Source organism: Gopherus evgoodei, chromosome 18 (assembly GCF_007399415.2).
Source record: "Gopherus evgoodei ecotype Sinaloan lineage chromosome 18, rGopEvg1_v1.p, whole genome shotgun sequence".
Taxonomy (NCBI): domain Eukaryota; kingdom Metazoa; phylum Chordata; order Testudines; family Testudinidae; genus Gopherus; species Gopherus evgoodei.
The window spans coordinates 6,727,621-6,751,880 of record NC_044339.1 but is presented as its reverse complement, the minus strand read 5'-3'; the positions used below and the strand labels follow the sequence as shown (position 1 = coordinate 6,751,880).

The 24,260-nt window shown below is 51.8% G+C and overlaps 1 protein-coding gene across 2 annotated transcripts in view; it reads right to left on the bottom strand.

Moving 5' to 3' along the window:
* ACTL8 (actin like 8) overlaps positions 1-23,390 on the bottom strand; it is a 61,372-nt gene extending 37,982 nt beyond the window's left edge. The window contains exons 1-2 of one of the 2 annotated variants that reach the window (XM_030537387.1): positions 22,549-23,390; positions 4,777-5,070 (exon numbers count right to left, since the gene is read on the bottom strand). The gene's annotated coding sequence lies outside the window, so the exon portion shown is untranslated. The remainder of the gene's footprint in view (positions 1-4,776; positions 5,071-22,548) is intronic. The other variant, XM_030537386.1, reaches the window with a different exon arrangement.
* Positions 23,391-24,260: the final 870 nt, after the last annotated feature.

Sequence of the window (24,260 nt, the reverse complement as noted above, 5' to 3'; positions counted from 1 at the left end):
AAGGATTTCCCCATGATTAGGGCCCTAGCGTGGGACACAGAAAACCCAGGTTCAAGTCCTTCAGCTACCACAGACTTGTGTGACCGTTGGCAAGTCACTCAGTCTGGCTGGGCCTGAGTTCACCACCTCTACAATAGAAACAATTGTTCCTTCCTCCTTCATGGGGGCACTGTGAGTAAAGGTTGTGAGATGCTCATCTCCTACATTAATGGGGGCTGTATAAGTACCTTCAATAGATTTCCGCAGCTCTGGCAGAACGACCCTCCACAACAAGACTCCATCATCCTGATTTTGGCTGCCCACTGGCAATTAATGAGGCTGCCTTTCATTACCATGGCTACTGATCATGTTTCCTGGCTAATGACCTAACTTAACATGGGATCTTTGAATCAGGGACCTACTCTGAGTGATGCAAATGGCATTGAGAGAATAATTATAGTAACATCTCTGCTTTTCTATTTATTTTAAAATGAGGCCACAACCACCCTAGAGGCACAAACAGTCCCTATTTTTCTGCCACTCCTTCCCCTCCCACAATCCTCCTTTTCCTCATCCTAACTAGGTATTTATATAGCCCCCATAACTACAGTATCTAAGGCCAAGATTCTTATTTAGGCACTGAAGGCCTATTGAAATCAATGGGTGTTAGGTGCCTAAATACCTTTGAGGATCCGGACCTAACAGACTTGTTCACACTAGCCCTGTGAAATGGGGAAGTACCTTCATCCACATGCTATAAATGATATCGCTGAAGCGCTGGGAGACTGAGTAACATACCCACGATCACCAAGGAAGCCTACAGAAGACACAGGAAGTGAACGTGGATCTTCCAAATCTCAGCCCAGTGCATTCACCACAAGGCCAACCTTCCTCCGTTCACACCTCCTTGGAGCTTCCCACTAAATACTGAATTTAAAAGCAGCCCTGAATTCAATGGCAATCACCATACCACAGTAGACATCCCAGACCCTGAAGTTAGAGGGTAGCTAGGTTGGGCTCAAGGCCCATTATAATGAAAAAGGGGACCAGCTCTTCAAAGTTTTGGTGTGGGCCCATTTCTGGTCAATAAACCAGATCCTCAACTGGTGTAAAATTAGCACAGCTCCATTGCCTTCAAAAGAGCGAGGATGATTTGCACCAAGCGAAGGATCAGGTCCATATATTGCAAAACTCAACACATTTACATACATTCTACAGTTGCCCACCTGTTAAGCAGGAAAATCTGTGAAATTAATATTGCATCTTCTTCAACCTATTCAAAGAGCAAATGAAATGGTGGCACATCATCTCTGGGCGAAATTGTTTCATGTTTCAATTACATTTTTTGTGATATTTCCCCTGTTTATTGACCATTTATTTGAGGCAGGAGAAAGTTTCAAATCTCCATGAAATTTCAAAAAAATGGTAAACAACCTCTCCTGCTATCCCCCCTTCCCACCAAAAACAAAACATAAGAGCAGCCATACTTGGTCAGACCAAAGGTCCATCTAGCCCAGTATCCTGTCTTCTGACAGTGGCCAAGGCCAGGTACCCCAGAGGGAATGAACAGAACAGGGAATCATCAAGTGATCCATCCCCGGTCTCCCCTTCCCAGCTTCTGGCAAACAAAACAACAAGAAGAACATCACACCACCCACGTGGTGGCGGAAGGGATTGTGAGAGATTTTGACATTTTATGCAATTTTTTTCCCCAACTAGCTCTACATCAAGGGTGGCCAGCCTGAGCCTGAGAAGGAGCCAGAATTTACCAATGTACATTGCCAAAGAGCCACAGTATCCTGTACCTTTTGCTTGGGAATCACCTAGTGAAGGCAGGGACTGTGCAGTCTGCAGATACCCTGGTCCAGAGGGAGAGAGCGACACACGTCTCCACACCCTAGAGAGGCGACGGCTGAGGAGCCTGGAGCCAAGAATGGGTGCCCTTGCTGGACACAGAGAGGGGATATGGGGCAGTCGCCGTGAAATGTGACCCAGGGCTCGGTTCACCCACAAGCAGCAGCAAAGCACCTCGCAAATGGGGAAGGCCACATCTGCTGGTTTTCCCAGTATAGATCCAGAGGATGGCGGTGCCCTTCCATTCTATGGACCAGTTCGATTCTCAGTAGCCATGCTGCCTGAAGGTGAGCAATTGCCCCACCAAGCGTATTATTCCCCCATTGCTTCCTGTACACGTGAGTAGGTCTGGGGCTACCTGTGCCACTTACAGGCCTCAGCACCACAGACTCTTTAATGTATTTATTCTCATAACACCCCTGTGGGACAGGGAAGTGCGATATCCCCTCTGTATAGATCACAGACTAAGACAGAGAAAGGCTAGGCCAGGGCTGAGTAGGGTATTGTACCCAGGTCTCTGCATTGGATGCTGGGGGGAGGGATAGCTCAGTGGTTTGAGCAGTGGCCTGCTAAACCCAGCGTTGTGAGTTCAATCCTTGAGGGGGCCACTTAGAGATCTGGGACAAAATCAGTATTTGGTCCTGCTAGTGAAGGCAGGGGGCTGGACTCCATGGCCTTTCAGGGTCCCTTCCAGTTCTACAAGATAGGTATATCTCTAGTATTAAAATTACCAAAACCCCTGGGCCTTCCTTCCTTCCTCTTCCATCCCCCTTCAGCCTTCTCAAGCATGCAGCAGTGGCTGCTCCACACAGCTCTCCTGGAGGCATTCTGCTTCCTAACATTGGCTGCAGGGCAAACACCTCCAGCTCTGTCTGGTCCAGCACCCCTCAGTCCCCCCTCTCCGGCTCACTCCATGTGTCAGTAACTTCTGCAGCACCAAGGTTAGAGTGGGAGCAGTTTGCGCTGGTATAACTGACTGTGCAAGGTGCCAGGTGGTGAAGAGTCAGGCCTAGGTATTTAGAAATGCAGATGTCAAACAGTTCTGTATAAAACTCTCCACGCCATGCACAACGGATTGCAGACTTTTCCCCGAAGTTTGCTTCCTCCAAAAAGAACTAAATAGCAAAGTACAGTGAGCCAGGTTTGGAAATGTTGTGACTCCAGAGTGACTCCACTGCATCTGAGGGCAGAACATGGTCAAGTACAAAACCATTGTCTAAAGCTCCTGTAAGCCGGCGTAGCTTCACTGAAGTCAATTTACGAATGCTGATATACACCAGCTGAAGATCTGCCTCACTGCATATATAACAAAACAGGTTAAGGGCACACTACTTATCAGCTGCTTCAATAACATGCTCTGTATTCAAAAACACTCATCAAAAATTGATTAAACGGGTTGAAAAAATGGTGACAGCCATAATTTATAATGTTTCCCTGTTGTGAGAAGGATTCTAAAGGGACCAATTTGGATCTCACCTCAGGATAAATCTGGAAGAGCTCTGTTGGCACCATTGTCTTACTCCAACAACACACTGGGGTAGCAGAAATCAGAATCTAGCCAAGTGATTACTGTTTGGCACTAAGAACCGCTAAGCCTCATGGGATGCTGGGAGCTGTAGTTTCTCTAATGTGGCTTCCTCATAGTTTTCTTCCCATCTTTCACTCTACGTGCAAGACCTCCCTCAGCATGCCCTGAGGATTCGCAGTTCTTGGCCCTCAGAGGGGCAGCAATTACATTGGATACAATTTGACTGGTGCGACGCTATTTCAATTTACTGGGATACCTCTAAGATGCTGCTCATTGGACATTTTACCTGCTCTCTGGACTCATGATCCTCTGCTGATGCCATCGGACAAGTAAAAACTGGTTTCTGGAGGTCAGTAGGTGGCAATAGCTCTGGGGCTACCTGCTTTGGAACACGTAGAGCCGGGATGGCCAAACTGCTGCTCTTCAAAAGTTAATATGCAGCTCCCTGTATAGGCACCGACTCCAGGGATGGAGCTACAGGCACCAACTTTCCAATGTGCTGGGGGGCCTCACTGCTCAACCCCAGGCTCTGCCTCAAGCCCTGCCCCCACTCCACCCCTTCCCGCCCCCTCCCCTGAGCCTGCCGTGCCCTCGCTCCTCCCCCCCCCAGAGCCTCCTGCAGACCATGAAACAGCTGATAGGGAGGTGCAGGAAGGGATGGGGAGGTGCTGATCAGTGGGGCTGCCGGTGGACAGAAGGCACTGGGAGCGGCGGGGGGGAGCAGATGGGGGGCCTAAGCAGCTTCCTCCATGTCTCTCCTCCAAGGTGTTACACCAGCTAGTTTCTCCCAGGTTTAAGTTACCACCCAGCTCTTCCTAAGCAAGCACCTTTATTCTTAAGGTAAAAGCACAACAGAGAAAACCTATTAAAACAATACAAGAACCTGCATGTGTGCTAACAGGCTGACCAGAGCTCTCACACACCCCAAGTCCAACCAGGGCCCTCGTTGGTGTTTAACCCTTCAGATCCCAGTGAGGGTTTCTCCCAGGGATCATAAGTTCTTCACAGCTTCAGCTCAGAACAAGCACCCAAGTTCTTGTGGGGCTTCAGTGGGCCCAAGACCTTCCACTCCTTCCCTAAGGATGAGGCCCACCTTGGAGCAGAGGTCTGGTCCATTTGCTGGATCAGAAAGCAGGCTCTGAGCCAGTTTGAATTTAGGCTGTTTAACCCAAATCCCTCTCTTTGTCCTGTTGGGCCCTGGAGAATCCAGTCTGAACCAGTATAAGCAAGCATCTCTCCAGGAGCTGGTAGCTCTCAGGAGGTGTTACAACCTGAGTACATTTTCCTAACCCGTCCCAACTATTCTTAGGTCCTGGAGGGCTGTGGTCCCCCTCTCCCCTGGGATTACATGCAATCCCTCAATAGCACATACACATTTGCATTTTTAATACAAGAAACCCTCAAAACACTTATACCTAACTCAGGAAGGTTTGTCCAGGATATTGCAGGAGATTGTGAATCTCCTTCCTAGCCCCAAGGAGGGGGCATCACTCCATGTGATGCATGCTGGGAATGCACCGCCTGACTGTCGCGGGTGTGTGGCTTTCTGCTATTTTCTCCATCAGTGGCTCAGGCAGATCTTGTCTCTGAGTCTTTCTCGGCTTGCTGTTGCATTTAATTATTTTTTTTTAAAGAGCCAAATTAGATTAATCCATCTCTAAATTAATTTGTGGGTTGGTGTGGAAACCGGATCGTCATCTTGGCAGCTCCTAGGGACAAGGGGAAACAAACAAGGGCTCATGGCTTAGTTTGTCTCCTTTGGTTGTGTGTGTGTGTGGTTATGTGAGTATATTTGTGTGCATTATGTATGAAGGCATCTTTCTGCATGTGTGTGTATCATATGTAAGGCTACATTTTAGTCATGGGTATTTTCAGTAAAAGTCATGGACTGGTCACAGGCAGTAAAACAAAATTCACAGCCTACGCTACATTGATGACATTGATGACATCTGGACCCATGGGAAGGAGACTCTGGAAAAATTCCACCACGATTTCAACAGCTTCCACCCCACCATCAACCTCAGCCTCGACCAATCTACAAGGGAGGTCCACTTTCTAGACACCACGGTGCAAATAAGTGATGGTCACATTAACACCAGCTATATCGAAAACCTACCGACCGCTATGCCTACCTTCATGCCTCCAGCTTCCATCCCAGACACATCACACGATCCATTGTCTACAGCCAAGCACTGAGGTACAACCGCATCTGCTCTAACCCTTCAGACAGAGACCAACACCTACAAAATCTCCACCAAGCATTCTCAAAACTACAATACCCGCATGAGGAAATAAGGAAACAGATCAACAGAGCCAGACGTGTACCCAGAAGCCTCCTACTGCAAGACAAACCCAAGAAAGAAATCAACAAGACTCCACTGGCCATCACATACAGCCCCCAGCTAAAACCTCTCCAACGCATCATCAAGGATCTACAACCCATCCTGGACAATGATCCCACACTTTTACAGGCCTTGGGTGGCAGGCCAGTCCTCGCCCACAGACAACCTGCCAACCTGAAACATATTCTCACCAGTAACTGCACACCGCACCATAATAACTCTAGCTCAGGAACCAATCCGTGCAACAAACCTCGATGCCAACTCTGCCCACATATCTACACCAGCGACACCATCACAGGACCTAACCAGATCAGCCACACCATCACTGGTTCATTCACCTGCACATCCACCAATGTAATATACGCCATCATATGCCAGCAATGCCCCTCTGCTATGTACATCGGCCAAACTGGACAGTCTCTACGGAAAAGGATAAATGGACACAAATCAGACATTACGAATGGCAATATACAAAAACCTGTAGGAGAGCACTTCAACCTCCCTGGCCACACTATAGCAGACCTTAAGGTGGCCATCCTGCAGCAAAAAAACTTCAGGACCAGACTTCAAAGAGAAACTGCTGAGCTTCAGTTCATCTGCAAATTTGACACCATCAGCTCAGGACTGAACAAAGACTGTGAATGGCTTGCCAACTACAGAACCAGTTTCTCCTCTCTTGGTTTTCACACCTCAACTGCTAGAACAGGGCCTCATCCTCCCTGATTGAACTGACCTCGTTATCTCTAGCTTGCTTGCTAGCATATATATATACCTGCCCCTGGAAATTTCCACTACATACATCTGAGGAAGTGGGTATTCACCCACGAAAGCTCATGCTCCAAAACGTCTGTTAGTCTATAAGGTGCCACAGGATTCCTTGCTGCTTTTACAGATCCAGACTAACACGGCTACCCCTCTGATACTTGACTTTTACTATATATCCCTAACTAAAACTTGGGTGGGGAGGCCTCGGGTGCTCTGGTGGGTTGGTCTGGGGTCTCTGTTGGTTCTGGGGGAGGTGACCCAGGACCTACGCTGGTGCTGGGGGTGGGGGGCGGCGGGGAGGGCTGTCAGGCAGTGGCACCCAGCCAAGTACCCCTGCTGGTGCTGTGGGCGGGAGGGTTGGCATGGCTGACAGGCTCCCTACCGAGCTCCGTGTGTCCTTGCAGCTCCTAGGTGGTGGAGGGGCCAGAAGGCTCTGCGCACTGCTCCTGCCACACGCGCTAGCTGCGCAGCTCCTGTTGGCCAGGAACTGCAGCCAATGGAAGCTGCAGGGGCAGGGCCTGCAGATGTGGGCAGCACACAGAGCCCCCTGACTCCTCCACTTACGAGCAGCAGGGCCATGCCAGTGAGAGCTGGGGAGTCCCTCACCCCAAGGTAAGCACCCCCCCGCACCCTACAACCCCCTGCTCCTACCCTTGAGCCCCCTCCCATACACCCAAACTGATGCTGCTGAGCCAAGGGCTGCCCCCTGAGCCAGCACCGGCTGCTGCAGAAGTCACGGATAGTCATGGAATCCGTGACTTCCGTGACAGACTCGCAGCCTTAATCACATGCCTGTGTTTGTGTCTAGCTGCATATGTGTGCGTATGCCTATAAATGTCTGTGTGTGCATTGTGTATAAATGTGTGTGTATGCTGTACAAATCCATGCAAGTGTGTGTGTGTGCGGTCTGTATTTGTGCATACTTTTGTGCACCCTCGTGCATGCATTTGAGTATATGCGCGTGTGTGCCTGCACTCTTGTGTGCGTCTGCAGGTGCATTTTTGCATTAAAACTCAAAACGACCAGACTAAAATAAACCCCTCAGGTCCAGGCCAGCCCTCTGAGTGCACTGCTGTTACGCCAGGGATGAATTTGGCTCCTGATTTTTTAACTAGATCAAATTCAACTCTGAACCGCACCCACTTCCATGCAGCCAGCCTGCCATTATCCCACCGCATCAGATCCGGGCCTGTGCCTGTTCCCATTTCAGTCACTCAGCGGCAGATTGCACAGGCTCTAAATTCTGTGCTGATGCCTCACCTGGGATTGCAGAAGGTGTAAAATCAGTGCAGGATTTGGCCCTATTCACTGCAGTGATGCCAGGCTGGGCGTTCAATGGGCGAAGGTGTGTTGAAGGGAGCACAAACTGGCATACCTGACACCGTGAGGGTCCTATCCTCAGCCCCAGTCTGGCCACTTTACACCACTCTGGTGGCACAAAGCAGCCCTGGACCAGCTTCCCTGTCCCACATTATTACTGTTACGTGTATTACGGTAGCACCCAGGGCCCCATACGAGATCAGCTCCCTTTGTGCTAGGCGCTGTACAAACACATAGGGAGCGACAGTCCCTGCCTTGAAGAGTTTATCATCTAAATAGACAAGGCAGACACAGGAAGGGAGGGGAAACAGGCAAAGTGACTTGCCAAAAGTCACACAGGAAGTCAGTGGCACAACTGGGAATGAACTCAGGTCTTTCTGAGTCCCCATCCAGCCACTAAGATCACACTGCCTGCCCAGGAAAGATCCCCCAACGTTGCCTCATGTGGCATAAATGGGGACTCCTTTGCTTCCTTTCCTACAGGGCCGAATAGAGAGAATGCTCCTAGGTGAAGGCTGGTAACAGTTATCTGCTGGCACAGCCTGGTGAGTATATAAGGATCCATTCTGTGCCAAGTTCATTTCAGCAAACCGGCTTTTCACGTTTATTTGCATTACCAGCGAGCCTGACGACCGGATTCTATGCTTCCCCATCCCGCCGCTGGTGAGCGGAGAAGCTGTGCGCCATCACAGGCACCAGTACAGAGAGGCAACTTAGCCACAGATGAGGAATTTAATTTGTTCTCTGCGTAGGGCTTTATGTATTTGTCTGAGATTTACAGTAAGCGGGCGGCTCCTTGTCTAATCTGCTTTCGTTCCCCTGATGCTTGCCTCCAAGGGGCGGCAGGATGCCAGCTAGGCCGGTGGCGGGGGATGGCGGCTCTCTCTCGCTGCGTGGGTATACACGCTTGGCTTGGCACCCCCTGGTAACTGTAGCCGGATAATAAACGCTGTGCTGGGAGCAGGCTGGGAGTGATTAAGAACAGGTCGTCCCCCCTTGTCGAGCGAGGATTCGCGTAATCCGCCTTTATGGTGAAAGATGGGCTCGTTTTCAGGTTAACGCTCCAGCAAACTGGCCATTGTGCTGTGAAATGACAGGTTTTAAAGGGCTTGCGTCGGTGGTAAACAACTGTTGCCGGCGGCTTATCGCAGAGCCGCCACTGGGTTTGCTTCTCGCAGCGGGGAGAGCGCGGCAGGAGCAGCAGTGGATTACGAGCCTCTGTTTGACCCAAACCAAGCCACACAAAAATAACACACGCCAGTGCTTTTGGCAATTTGATTTCACAGCGTGGGCTGAGAGTCGGCGATTTTCCCGCAGCTGGGGCAGGTGAATGGTGCTGGGCAAGCAGAAGCCCTGCTAATAGTCTGAGATCAGGGCCCTCGGTCTGTTTGTGTCAGCAAACCCCATTACCATGGCTGGGCATGTAAATTGGGCAGTTGTGTGCACAGACTGCTCAGGATGTGGCTGCCCAGCTGGCCTGCACACTCACAGTAGTTTGCGAGAAAAGAACAGGACATCCCCAAGCACATGGGCTCCCTCACTCACACAGCCAGGGGCTGGAGGGATTTAAGGTATGAAAATGGGCACTGTTTTTTTTAAGTCTCAGGAGGGGGCAGCTGCGGATGGTGCTGGACAGAAGCTCTTCAATGAAAGGGATTGAGAGAGGTATTCAGCCCCATGCACATAGAATGCCTGTACACCATGGAATTCCTCTTCGATTTAAGTAGGACTTCAGTGGTTCATAGACCTCGGGCTGTTCATTGCTCGTAACAAATCTCCACCAGTTCTTGTGCTAGATAATTTCCGAGGGGAATAATTCTATTCTACCTCTTTCTATTCACCCCTCAGGCAGTGTCAGCTGGGTGTAATGGGCCAGATCCTCCGCTGGTGTAACTCTGTTAACATTACTGGTGTAATTTATGCCACTGGAGCATTTGGCCCATTGTATCCTCTTATCTCCTGTCCTGGACAAAGGTGTGGAGTAATTACTGCAGGCAGATAAACCGCCTTCATCTCTGAGGTGGCTGCATTTCATTGGCAAGCAAAGCAATTCCTTTGTGAGGCTCACTCGCCTTTAGCCAAGCGACAATGTGAAGTCGCTATCCTCCAGCACAGAACAAGGAACTCTGTTCGAATCAGGAAAACAGACGACAACTCTAGCAGAACATCAGCATGGAGTGACGGCAGATCAGTGCTGGCTCACAAATATAGGGGGCAACCTACAGAGCCACATCCCCCTCTTCTAGCAGCAGCATGGGTCTTCTGCTAATTATGATTAATTATCGTTACACTAGCCCCTAAAACAGGACAGAAATTACGGCATGGAAATGGAGAGGACCAGCACATCCATGGAGGACAGAGCTGAGTAGCAAGCCAGGCATTGGACTGGAACCCTCAGGGCAAAAGGCAGGCGTGGCTAACATGGAAACGCACAACAGAAGCAGAATTGAAAGCTCTCAAAATGACCCTGCAGCGGAGGAAGGGCAAAGATGGAAGGCAGTAGTGAAGGCCCTGTTTTCTGCATGGACTAGACAGGCATGAGAGTGAGCGGGAGCGGTACCAGGTGAGATCAGGGCCCTGTTGTACTAGGTGCTGTGGAAACACATATGGTGTATCCACACGGCAGCCAGGGGTGTGATGGCAGCACACGTCACTAGCTTTGACCTAGCACAGGCAACAGGCCCAGGCCAATAGCACTAGTTACCTGAGCTGCTGTGGATCTAATCCGGCTCCAAGGGCCACAATCACACCTACCAATGGACCCATAGTTAATATGGAGATATACCTATCTCATAGAGCTGGAAGGGACCCTGAAAGGTCATCAAGTCCAGTCCCCTGCCTTCACAGCAGGACCAAGTACTGTCCCGGACCGTTTTTGTTTTGTTTTTTGCCTCAGATCCCTAAATGGTCCCCTCAAGGATTGAACTCACAACGCTGGATTTGGCAGGCCAATGCACAAACCTCTGAATATCCCGCCCCACAAGTTACAGATGGTCCCTGCCCCCAAGTGCTTACAGTCTCGGGGCAGGGCGGGGGGGGGGAAGGGAGAGGGGAGACAGATGCACAATGAGATGATGACGTGACTTGCCCAAAGCTCTTTTCCCAGCACTGTCATCAGCCCCTCTGCTTCTGTCACAAAATCACAGCTCAAGGGGGACTGACATCAAGGGCTGCAAGGAGCAGGTGTCTGACAAAGACATTGTAAAGCACTGCCGATCCTCAGCTGGGGTAAATCAGCATAGCCCTACTGACGTCAACAGCACGATGTTGCCTTCCGCTAGCTGGGGCTCTGGTCCCTTGTTCCCAGGATTGATTGGGGACCATTAATATCACGTGCACAAGCCGTCCTCTGCAAGCCGGGGGAAAAGGAAAAGTAGGGGGCAGAGCTCCCTGAAGAAGGAAAGTCTAGGTGTGGATCAGACCTCAACAGGCCGAGTGCTATATTCTGACAGCCCCGTGGACTTCAACTGGGAGCAGAACTGGGCCCATTTTCCAGCTGTGCCTCTGGTACACCACAATGCATGGCTTTGTTTTCTTTATTCATTATTATGATTATTTCAGTGGTGTTGCACCAAGGAGCCACAGTCTTGGGCCAGGACCCCTCTGTGCTAGGCCCTGTCCGAACCCAGAAGAAAAACAACTCTCCCTGTCCCCCCAGATTTACTTCTTTCTGCATTTCCCACGTGACAGGAAACCTCTTACCCAGCCACGAGCTGAGAAACAGGCTTGGAATTTCATCGCTTCCCACTGAGATGGTATTGGCCAATAGGCCAAACTCCTCCCTGGGGGAACTCTGCTGAGGTCAAAGGATCATGTGAAATAGCTGTGGGAGAGGGGTGCGCCAGGCACCTTGGTTCACTAGTGCCCAGCAGCCATTCAGGGGTGGGGGCAGTCAGTGTGAATTAAATGCAGCTCAGGCCAGCTCCAGCGTTCTTCTTTGGCCCTTTCGCACCACCTAGACGGGTACAAAGGGAGCGGGAGGTAAAAGCTAAGCACCTTCAGGAGTACCCACCGCCCAGAGGTCATGCCGGGTGCATTCTAGGGTGGTCACGAGGAGGCAGGGGGTGCGTCAGGGTGCCTGGCTGGAAGGATCATGCACCCTTGCAGTTCTTTGCAGGTGTGAGCCCCACGGGGGCTGTGATTACAGAGCGTGCAAACACTGCCCAAGCCCCCACCAAACCTTAAAACGCGTGCAGGGTGGCCTTTGCTCGCTGGGCTCTAGAAGCCAGGTAGCTATGGGGCGGGTGCAGGCAGAAAAGGCAGCAGGGAAAATGCAAACAGGGGCATGCCCCTGACACATGCTTCCCTGTCTGTATGACCTCACCTGCAGCCCAGGTGTCTGAGGCAAACTACCCCACCCCATACTGTCACAGCCTCTTTGCACCCCAAGCTGTGCAAAGCCGAGTATCCCAGCACCGTACACTCCTCCCAAATACTGCCAGCTCTCTGAGCCCACCGGGCTGGGTCTGCTAACCCTGGGCTTTTCAATAAATAACACCCCAGCAGCATATGATAACCCAAAAGCTCCAAACGGGAGCATTCAGCACACTGTGCCTGTGAGCTGCCCCTGGATGACACGGATGGTATTTGAGATCATCACCCACGACAGATTCAGTGCGACAGCCACATTGCCCTGTCTGTTCACCCAGGCAGAGGTCAGCAAACTGTCAGCAGAGGCTGTAAAAGGGAGCAACTGCCTGGCTATTTAATCCTGGAAATCCAACCGGATTCCCCTCTGGAAGATGGCACCACAGCGGGATCGCCTCCCCAGGGAAAGGGGATTTGAATTAGGAGCATATGACAGGAAGGCTTTCTCAACCAGAAAGGCTTTGCAATGTTTCCTAAGGATGGTCAGGCTCTGGGTTCACCTGAGCCACAGCTGGATCCCCTCAACAGGGAATGGTTTACCCTCAGCTCTTGCACTCTCCCGTCTTGGGCGTTGTGATCTGCATTGTCCTGGAGGAGAACCCCTGCCCTGAGGCCATGTCTACACTGGAAGTGTTACACTGGCACAACTGCAGTTACACCTCTATAGCGTAGTCACTTGCTGCCATGAAGTGAAAGGGTTTTTTTCTTCGCGGTAGTGAATCCACCCCTCAAGAGGTGGTAGCTAGGTAGAGCGAAGCGTGTGTGCAGACCAGGCCTCGTTCCCCATTGCCTTGCACTTTGTGGGACCACTGGCACCGGCCGAGGGAGCGCAAAGTGCATATAAAATGCTACCAACTCAAAATGCATCTGAGACCCACTTTGCACTGGTGTAAATGACTGCACAAGGTGCAGGGCAGTGGTGAACTGGGCCCATCCCTGCAGGCTGTGCTGACTGCACCTGCCGTGCAAATTCAGCACCACCCATCAGAGCTCCTACCAGGTCGATGTACAACTTGCAGCTCGCCAAACGCATCCGGTATGTTACGTTCTCCTGGGGGTCTGGCTTAGCCCCAGATCAGGTGCTCAGAGCACCATGGCTCACAGCTGTCACAGAAAAGTCCTCCTCTTGCTGCAGGTTTGTGGGGCCGGGGCAGGGGTGGAGGGTGGAGGACAAGGAAAGGCTGGAATTAACAAAAGGTTCTTAGATTCCCCATGAACCAGTGAGCTGGGGGGAGGAGGGTGTTAACACCACCAACCCAGCAATGCAGGTGCAATCAATCAGTCATCCTCAAGGGATGAAGTTTATGATCAGAAAACAGGGCAAGTTACCACAATCAAAGGGTACCGGAAAACTCCTTTGTGGAGTTCAACCCATCCTGGGACCCAGCCGTCCTGCATGCCCCCAGGGATTCTCCCCACTCTGGTTCCCAGGCAGACAGCCGTGACACCAGAGAGAAAGCAGAGGCTGAGCTGAGGTTAATCCCTTGTTTGCCAGCAGGGCCGATGCAAGGATGTTTCGCGCCCTAGGCAAAACTTCCGCCTTGAGGCACCCTGCGGCAGCTTCCACTCTGAGGCACCCCCCACCCCCGCTCACCCCTGCTCCGCACAGGAGCACCCCAAACACGCCGTTGCTGCTTCACTTCTCCCGCCTCCCAGGCTTGCAGCGCCTAAGCTGATTGGTGCTACAAGCCTGGGAGGTGGGAGAAGTGAAGCAGCCACGGCGTGCTTGGGGAGAAGGTGGGGCAGGGGCGAGGTGGGGCAGAGAGTTCCCCTGCATGCTGCCCCCCCCCTTGCTACAGGCGGCTCTCCCTGTGCTCCTCTGCCCCAGCTCCCTCTGCCTAAGTGCCGGCGGCAACCAGGGCAGCCGAAGATCCAGCCGCCGCAGTCACTGCCAAAGAAAATGGCACCTCCCAAATCCCAGCGCCCTAGGGGACCACCTAGGTCGCCTAAATGGTTGCACTGGCCCTGTTTGCCAGGGACCAGCTCAGGCCCCTGCCCCTTCCTGAATTCCAACTAATATCATTTTGTAAATGACTGCCTAGGCACATCCATAAGAGTTGCTATGTGTGCGTATCTACAATGCATTGATTTTCCTGATCTCGTTTTCTTCCCTGAAGTAGAGGGAGAAAGAAAGAAATGCAGCCTGTCTACCCCAGAGAGGTTAGAGACATTCACATTCAGGATAAAACATACTTTAATTTTTTTTTATTTTTTGTTAAATTGCCATCTCTGAGTTCCCCTCTCTCTTATTTTGGAAGCTGAGCACGACAATTTGCCATCCTGTTTGTTAGTTGGAGGCTTTGCCATAGTCATGGTGTGTGCGCATGTGAATAATCCCTGACAAAGAAAAAAAGTAGCTGTGGAATCGCTTGCTGCCTCTGATCCCAAAAGGGAAAAATTCCATCTTCGGAGTGGTGAATTTATGCCTCCTGCTCTGGAAACCGCTGCAATCCCTCTCTCCAAATTACAGACTTTTGGGAGGCTCTCGCCCTCCAGGCTGTGGCTCCTCTAGAGGCATGGGAGAGAAGGATGCTTTAACACATTGTTATTTTAAAAACGAATGCAGAGCTGGTTGAGGGGCTGGAATGACAGTGGTGGGGAAGGGAAGCATGTCTCCTACCAGAGCCTGTAAGGGACGCACAGAAGCACTGCAAGCTTCCTGTGCATCAACTGCTCACTACTTCTTAGGCCATGTGTACACTGCAAACTTGGGCCAATGCAAACTACGCCAGCATAAAACCAATAAAGTGATTATATCGCTTGCGTACGCACCTAGTTGTGTCGGCTCTGCGCGTACTCCCCAGGAGCGCCTATGCTAACACACAGTGCCGTGTACCACAGGCAGAAATCCCTCTCCGGGGCACTGTCTTCAAACCCTCTTCCTCCTAGCAGGTTCTATGGGCCCTTTTAACTCGGTGGCAGAACTTCCTCTTCTTTTCACCTTCAGCTAGGGTGACCAGACAGCAAGTGTGAAAAATCGGGACAGGGGATGGCGGGTAACAGGAGCCTATATAAGAAAAAGACCCCAAAATCAGGACTGTCCCTATAAAATTGGGACATCTGGTCACCCTAGCTGCAGCTGCCCTTGGAGGCCAACTGCTCAGCACCTCTGAAATTCAGGCCCTCGGCATCTCAAAACGAGGCTCATAAAATTAGCAAAAACTGACCACAGAGGCTGTGGCAGGAGCAGGAATACGGCGCAGGGCTGCTGTCTCCCAGCACTGTGCTTTAACCCTGTGCCCTCCTTTCCCCCCCGGGCTGAGGCACTCTGCCTTTGCTTGTGCAAAACCTGGACTGGTTTGTGATTGCATGCTGAACCCACGTGGGACTTCAGAAGGAAAAGCCAAAAGGCAGCTCTGCATTCAAATGTCCACCTGTAACGAGGGTAAGATCCACTCACTCTGCAGACCCGACTGTTCCCTGCCTTGCCTTGGTGGAGCCATTTGGACATGGACAAGTGAAGCCGAAAGCATTGACAAATCTGAATTCGCCACTCGCTTACACCGAGGGCAGCAATTTACTCCCACTTTGCACTGGCGTCAACGACCACACTAGGCACAGGGTAGTAAAGAATCATTATTAATTATGAACTATTCATTATTTGATTAATTACTAATTGTCAATGGTTAATTATTGAGCCTTTTATTATGCGTGCTGTGCTAGCAGGTGAGGGGCCCGGTCATGGGCCAGGCCCCCATTGTGCTTACAAACACAGAACAAAACAATGGTCCCCGCCCCGAGGAGCTTCCAGTCTGAGCCTGAGACGGGACAACAAATGGCTAGAGACTGATAGCGGTGGGGAGGGGCAGAAAGAACAGAGACAAGGCTGGTTAACGCGATAAGCCACGGTCACTGCATTTCAGTTGCCTTAAGTATCGCTGCGTAGCCACTAGAGGGGGGGACGTATTTAGCCAAAATCTTTTTCCCTGGACCCAAAGCGAAAAAAAAATAAAAAGAAATAAAACAATTTTTGTTGACCTAAAAAAAGTTTTTGTTTGTTTGAATATCTGCCAGTGAACTGACAAATCAGTTATTTACCCCACTCTGATACCCACCCAGCCAGGTTACTGTATGGGGCAAACTAAGGGGCAGCCCACAAATTCTTTTGAATCCTTCTAGCGCTTCCCAGGGAAGTGTGCGAAAGTCCTTTCACTGCTTCCAAGCTCCCCCTAAGCCAAAAGAAGCCAGAGAACCTCAGGCTGATCCACCCAGCTCACCCTTTCACAGACAGCATCAATCCATTTACTTCTAAACCAGGCTCGAACCACTGCTCAGCAAAAGCCTCTGCCAGAGGGATGCCCCGTTCGCCAGGATTTAAGGGAGCAATCCCAAGCTCAGTGAAGCCACTGGAAAGACTCCCTCTGACTCCAGTGGGACCAGACTCAAGGAGCATTGTCCCTTCTACCCTCGAGAAGTGGAGAATTCCAGCTGATCTGCATGGTAGCTCCGGTCTCACACCTGTCCAGCTTTAGCTCTTTGATTACTAAGGATCCTTTTAAGTCAAGGCTGCGAGGGCAACGCTGTCTCCTTCTGCCTGGGCAGGTAGGGTAGGATGCAGGGGTTTTGCCAGCTCTGCGTTAATCCCAGATGGTGCCAGGAGCCCCAGAAATATCTGGTCACAGAGGAGACAAGTACCCAGAAAGTGCACTAGATATGGGGGCAGGGGGGAGGGAGAGAAATGCAGGGTTAATCACACAAAAGTGCCATAAAGTTAAACCACTCTGCTCGGGCTGAGGGGAAGGCATGTCCCAAGCCCCTTCAAAGGGTGCACAGATGCATGAAAACTCCTCCTACCCCTGCTCAACGCAGAGGCGGAATCATCTGTCCTGTGGACTGCTCCATTCTGCAGCTCCTCCGGCTCTCATCTTCCTAGCTGATTCCTGCTGTCTTCAACAGGCACAGCCCCAGCCCCTCAATAACAGCCAGCTGCCATGACCCTCTCCTGCCTTCCGCTTCCTGCCTCCACTCCGCTGCAGGAAAACAAAGCAGCAGGCTCCAGCTTTCATCTGGCATTTGCTGCCTGGACTACAACTGAAGCACCTTGCGCCCAGGGAGTGGCTGTGAACAAAGGACTGGTGGGCCCAGAAGGCAGTTCTGGAGCCGGATCCAGAGACAGGGTCGGAGTTTGGAATTCAGCCTACCTCAGGATCTTGTTCTAGATCTGATGGCACTAACAGCCTGCCAGCTGCTCTGGGGAGACCGTGCGAGAGCTCGCAGTAGGTCAAAGTCGCTGGAGAACACCTGCAGCCAATGATTTCATTTTGTCTTTCATTTATTGTGTAAGGTCAGGATTAACGAATATGTTATGTCAGATGTAATCATTGTATGGGAAATAGAAGTCCGCTGGACGGTTACAGAAGAAGAAGATTGATCAGCAGTTAGAAGGAATAATTAGGTATTTAAGTAAGGAGGGCTGAAATGCAAAACCTATAAGCTCAGGCCTGTAAGATTTTAGGCCTTAGAGTTAAGTAATGCTGACATAAGTAAGTGACCGAAGAATTATTTGATGCCATAAGTTACAGGAAAAGATACACCAAGGGGTAATTTTGCAAAAATTTAGCTGGAAGATTAATTTTAAAATCACAAAAATGCTCTAACATGTGCCTTAGCCACAGGATATAGGTTGGGAATCAAAGCTAACGAGAATAAAAGGAACTATACACAATCTGTAGGAAACAGGGTACTCACCTTTCTTGGGGACACCAGACCAATACAGAAAAAGAGGGTTGACACTTATGTACACGCACAGAATGTCGGCATAGGCAGAATCACATTATAAAAAGCACGTGCCCTGTTTGGGGAAATTGCGCTTCCCACAGGAAAACTCCAGCAGGAACCATCCCTCTACTGATGATCAATCCAGGAGAGACCCATCTGACCCTAACACTGGCTAGAGGATGCGAGTTTGTCTGTAGCTAGATCTGGTGCATGGATATATCTAGGATTTGTATATGCTGTGACATTCATAACTTTGCTGGTAACTTTAATACAATTGATAAAAGAGAGTAGACTTTGTTCTTATGACTATGTTCTACTGCCCTTGGCCACTATGTGTCCCAAAGAGCTGCAGATCTAAAACACGGGGCAGAGAGAACAGTTGAACTCGAGACAGCAGCCACCAGAGCCAAACCCTCAGGGATGTAGTACATCATCATTAAATTTACTTTAAGTACAATAAAAGGCTACACAGCTCTCCTAGGGAGATCCCAGCCACCTCTGAACTAGAGCCGGAGAACAATGTCCCTTCCTACTGCGGATCTGAGTCAGAGCCAAAAGGCATCAGGGGCTGGGCTGGATTCAGAGATTCAAATTGCAGCCCCCTCCCCTGGGTTGCCAAAGGTTTTCATCTTGAAGCGCCTGACAAGAAGTCAGAGGGAGACAAGGCGGCTACAGGTGACCAGATTCCGGCCTGCGGATAAATCCCCTTGTAGAAGGGAATGCCCCACTGCAGGGCCACTTGAGCCACTCCTGTTCCCACCACCATCTGGGTGTGCGCCAATCCTCTGTTAGTGCCAGGTCCCTCGGGGATTTACACCAGTGGCATGACTTACAGTAGCCCCTAGGCTGCTCTGACTCCTCAGGGCCAACACAGACTAAGGGAACTATAAAGGGCTTCCTGACAGCCCCTCATGTGCACCCAGGGGGGCTCAGTCACAGGGGAGAATTCAGCTCTCTATGAAGATTAGAGAGTGGCTCCAGTTCCAGCAACTGAGGGTTGGCCACCAGTGTAACTGCATCGGTGCAAATTCTGGTGCAGCGAAGACACGGGAAGCGACAGTTTGCACTGGGATTGTTAGGCCCTGCTAAACCAGAACTAAACTTCTCTGCCTTTAGGGCCTGCACCACGGCAGCACCACTGGTGGCAGGATATCATTGGCTGGAATCAGGGTGAGTCTCCAAAGGAGACAAGGACTAAAAAGGGGGACAGAGAGAAAAGCTCATCCCCAAAGCATCCATCTCAATCCAATTGTCATGATAGGAGAACACAGCTGGAGAAAGAGACCCATCGGAGCCCCACCAGAGCCTCCCAAACAGACTGCTGGGGCAACCTCCTCCCTGCCCCAGTCCCTCACAGTTATTTCTACCAAGGCAAGGGGAATGCACGCTGCATGTCAACCACTGCCATTATCCTTTCAGCAAGAATCCCATGCGTCCCCTTCTGAGGGGAATGGTAGCTTTGCACATCTGGAGCAGAAGTTGGTAACCCAAGGAAAGGGGTTTCTCACACCTGGCGCTCAGGGAGGTTGAGATGGCTCCGGGTCCTGGCTCGGAGTGGTAGGCACCGCTCGGGTAATGTGCTCGAGATGTAAATGGTGCCAAATGGGACAGGTAAAGAAAGCCTAATTGCAAAACTAAAGCGAAACCCCCTTAAAGATTAATTTATCTTTTAATGAAGGCCTAATCGGAGGGAGCTGACACTCCAGAGGGAGCGCATCAATCACAGCATCAGGATTACTTAAGAGGAGGGGGGACACAGAGAGCACCACAGAGGAAAGACGCCAGCTGAATCCATAACCAATGCCATCCTGCGGCCTGGATCTGCCTATCCCAGCCAGCCCCAAGAGCAGGCCTGAGTCCTCTTAGATCCTTTTGAGATGCTCCGACAGCACGTGTGTGACGCACTGATCGGGGCTGTTACATGTCGCAGGCTGGGCTCAAGCCACAGAGGAGACGTGGTTAGATGGAAGCTGGCTCTTCGGCTTGTGCTGTCGTGACTCTAGAAGCCCCTGGTGCTGGCCAAGACGATGGCCACTGAACATGCTGAAAAGAACAAACTCAATGGGGTTTTTTTAATCCAGATTCAGAGGTGAAAGTAAACTGGTACGGTCCGGAACGGTGTACCAGTAAGAGCCAGCACATAGCCGACCATACCAGCAGGGCCGCTGATGAGGGGGCCAAAAGGGGCAGCGGCCGGAGCCCCTGGCCCTTTAAATCACCGCCAGAGCCCCAGGGCTCCCGGCCACTGCTAGCGTTACCAAGGGGCTCCCGGCCGCCGCTACCATTACCATGGGGCTCTGGTGGTGATTTAAAGGGCCCGGGGCTCCCGGTCGCTGCTAGCGTTACCATGGGGCGCTGCGGTGATTTAAAGGGCCTGGGGCTCCTGGTCGCTGCTACCCCAACCAGAGTCCCAGACTCTTTAAATCACCACGGGGCCATGCTGAAGGGCTGGCTGAGGGAGTCTGGCCCCAGCTCTGCCCCTTTCAGTTGAGCCCCGCTTCCCTCCCCCCTTGCTCAGGACCCCGGCTGCCCTGTATACCGGTAAGTCCCTTAAATTATTTTCATCCCTGTCCACATTAGAACAAAAGAAGAGGGGTCCGATGCCCCCCTCAGCCTGGCACCAGTGAACTCAATGAGCCAGATCCCCTACTGGTGTCAGCTGGCACAGCTCTGCTGAAATCAGCGAAGTGGAGCTGATTGAGAGTCTCTGCGGTGCTGACCCCTTACGCTTTAGAGCCTCTGGGTCTGATCACGTACCATAGCTGGGACTCAGGGAACTGAGGGACTGAAAGACCCAGGCCTGGTGCAGCTCCACCGCTCAGCCGAGTCCTGGCCTGGAACAGGCCTGCCATTCTAGTGAGGAGATCCCGCACCTGACCTGACCCGCTCTGGCCATTCCAGGCTTGCTCCTCTCCCCTCCACCCAGTCCTGGACCCTGCACAGGATGTGACCAGCTCCCTGTCACGGTGTTCAGTGGGGCCCACCGCTCTGCCAAGGCCCCTGGCTCCTCTCTCGGCCCTCTAGGAGTTTTCAGTTCTTCCTCTAGGTGGACAGAGCAACGTGATGGATGGAGGCAGCAAAACTTCTAGTTCTTCAATTTGGCCTGATCCTCCCCCACTTTGTCCCTTAGGGTTCCTGCAGCTCCGATGACCACCTGGTTAAGCAGTGGGAGCGTACTGAAGTGACCCAGCCCTGAGTCGTTGTTCACTGCTGTGCAAACTGGGTGTCCATCATCACAGAGGACCACCTGGGCAGGTCTCACCTCTCAGCCATTCCCTGCCGGCACAAGGGCACCGGTGACCCCCTCGCTCTTTCCTAGTCTCTTCCTGAGGCATGCAACAGGGTGACCCCCGTAGGACTAACGGGCTTTGGTTTAGTTGATGTCATTGGGCTCAACGTAGGGTGCGTGGCTGAAATGTAACGCGCCGCAGGAGGTCCGACGAGATGATCTAGTGCGTCCCTTCTGGCCTTAAACTCAATGAGGTGTAAGTGACTCCACAGGGCCTGCTGCTCAGTTACAGCCCTCTGCCCCGGGAATGAGAATCAGCTCTTTTCACTTGCAAAGCTGGGCAAAATCAGATCCCAAAGGCGAGTGTCAAAAGAGCTCAGCTCCCAGTTAGGCACCAAAAGAAGCGTCCCAATGAGAGCTCTTGGGTGCTGGTCCTAAGTATGTTCCTCAGAGTCCCATTAACTTGGAACATAGCCTCAGTGACTGAACTGGGGTGCTGTGAAACCAGAAATCACCAAGGATGTTCCCATCCTCCTCCCTTGACTATGTGCGCTCTCTCCAGGCGAGCGCGCACACACAAAACACACACACACACACACACACACACACACACACACAGAGCACGCTTTGGACAGGCAGTGCAGTGTGTGCGTGTGAAATTTCATCTCATTTTCTACTTTGCCTGGCAGAAAAATGATGCCTTTTGCATGTGCCAAAAACCCAGAGCTGCTCAGTATTTCAAAGACAGAAGTGCTTGTGCAGGACCCTCCTCAGCTGCAGCTGTCCAAATTCCCCACTCAGCCTCTCTCGGACAACCCCATTGAATCCAATGGAACTACACAGGGATAGCTGGAATTTGACGCATTACCGCTGCAGCTAACATCTCCCGTTTGTCTATGGCCTTGGGACCAGCTGGGACTCAGGACTCCTCTTCTGACAATATCTGCAAACTTGGCAACCACCCCTGGTGGGACCCAGTGCCACCACTGCACCTCTGAAAAGTCCTCCTCCAGGCCTTCACTCCCTCCAGGCCTTCACCTCCCCTGGGATGAACCATTGCAGCTTCTCAATTGGCTTCTCCAATCTTCTGCTCTCTGGCATGGCCTAGCTCCAACTGAATTTTAAGACCTGGTCTCTTGGTTCCTTCCACTCACCAAGCACCTGCTTCCTCCCTGGCCCCCTCTGGATGATCACCCTACTGCTGGCACAAGAGCCTTCTCCTCCGCAGCTCCTGCTGGCTGGAACAGCTCCATGTGCCACCCCAGCTTATCGAGTCACTGCCACTTTTTGGATCTCAGCTGAAAACATCTAACTGCCTTTGTGTCTACACTCTGCCCTCCCTGCGCTGTTGTTCACCGACTGTAATGGTGGCTCTATCATTGAACCGTGCCAAGCAATATAGTCTGCCCATGGGTGTGCGACAGGAGGGGAGGGGCTTTACTCACCACAGGATGGCGCCTCCTTCTGGCAGTTCTGGGGATTAGCTCTGCCAGGCCGATGCCCCTTCCTGTGGTTGCACTCTGTCTCCTCCTCACTCTGCGGCCCTCTCTCAAGCCCAGAGCTGCAGCTTCCTCTTCATGACTCAGCCCTACAGCCAGGTTACACAGCGGTTCCCCCTTCCAGGGTGGCTTTTCAAAGTCTATTGTGTCCAAGTGGCATCAGGCTGTCTTGACGTCCGCTGCCCTCACCCTGTCTCCCCAGCGGTGCCTCAGGCAGCGTTCCTGTTCACTGCCCACAACACCACTCTGCATCAGCTGGTGGGGGAACCCAGACCCATCCTCTACACAAGGTTCCAGTCCAGAGCCTGTAGTGAATAGTTCAGGTCTGCATCTCCACCACCTTACTGCTCTCACCCCTGGACTCCTTCCTACCAGGCGTCTTCTCCCTTATATCAGGGAGAGGGACTGCAGGCTTCCTCCCTGCCGCCCTCACATGTGAGCTTCCTTCTAGTTGGCTTCCCCCGTTTGCAGCTGATTAGGCCCACTTGGCCTAATTCTGCTCTTGCAGGGCCCATGCGGGAAGTACCCCTCATCACAGGGTGACTGTGCAAAGAAAGGCCCTGTTGCTTTTTTGGGGCGGGGCGGGGTGGGGAAAACATCAGAAATGCCAGATGCTCCCCAATCATACTCGCATTGCCGGGGGGAGGCTATTCCATTCCAAGTCTTGGGAGGCTCTGCAGCTGGGGGAGGGAAGGGCAAGCCAGAGATAACTGTTTCCTCTCCCCTGCAGATGAAAGCCCTACCGGAGACCTGCCGCGTTCTGATAAAGTAAGTCTCCCGCTCCGGGGGCAGGTTCGGCGAGGCATGCGGGCACCCAGCGAGGCGAGATAAGGTTATTAATTTGCTGATCGAGCCATATTTAATGCAGCTGTAATTGCAATCAAATTAGGCTGAAGGGAAGCATGGCCAGGCTGTAACGGGGGGCCCCACGCCCGCCAGGCTGTGTATTGGGGGGAGGGACCCCAATGGGCACAGACGGGGAATCATCAGAGGGACAGAAGCAGCTTCCCCATACTGGGGCCATCGCTGCAGGAACATGAGCTCAGTTCACCTGGCCAAGGGCTAGAAAACACTTTCCACAGGCTGGAGCACAAAGCTGCAGTGAGATCTGGATGAGGGGCGGATGTAACCAGCCGGGATCTGGGAACGCTGGGGCTCAAACCCTGGCTCCTGACAGAGTCTCCCTGTGTGAGTCAGTTAAAAGGCCTGATTTGCAGAAGGATTCTTTTCATGCTCAAATATGGATTTAGAGGATTAACTTTCGAGACTCAGGTTCGAGCAGGATGATTTTAATCACTCGGTGCCTCAGTTTCCCTGCCTGTAAAACTGGAATATTAATATATCCCTTCTGTCATTACAGACAAGTGCTTGGAGATCCTTCAATGGCAGACGCTGGCTCTGTTAGGATGATGATGTATGGTGTAGCCATGCCATCTGACAAAGAACACAAGGGGAAACTGAGGCACCGAGAGGGGGAGTGACTTGCTGGTGGTCACAGAGCAGGTCGGAAGCAAAGCTGAGCCTAGAGCCCACATCTTCTTACCCCCAAGAAGTGTCCTGTCTTATTAGATCTCACAGCTTTCCACTTCTCTATGCTATCCTTTTACTGCTGAGGGACTTCCCATTCATTGCGGGAGAGAACATGCCTGGCCTGAGCT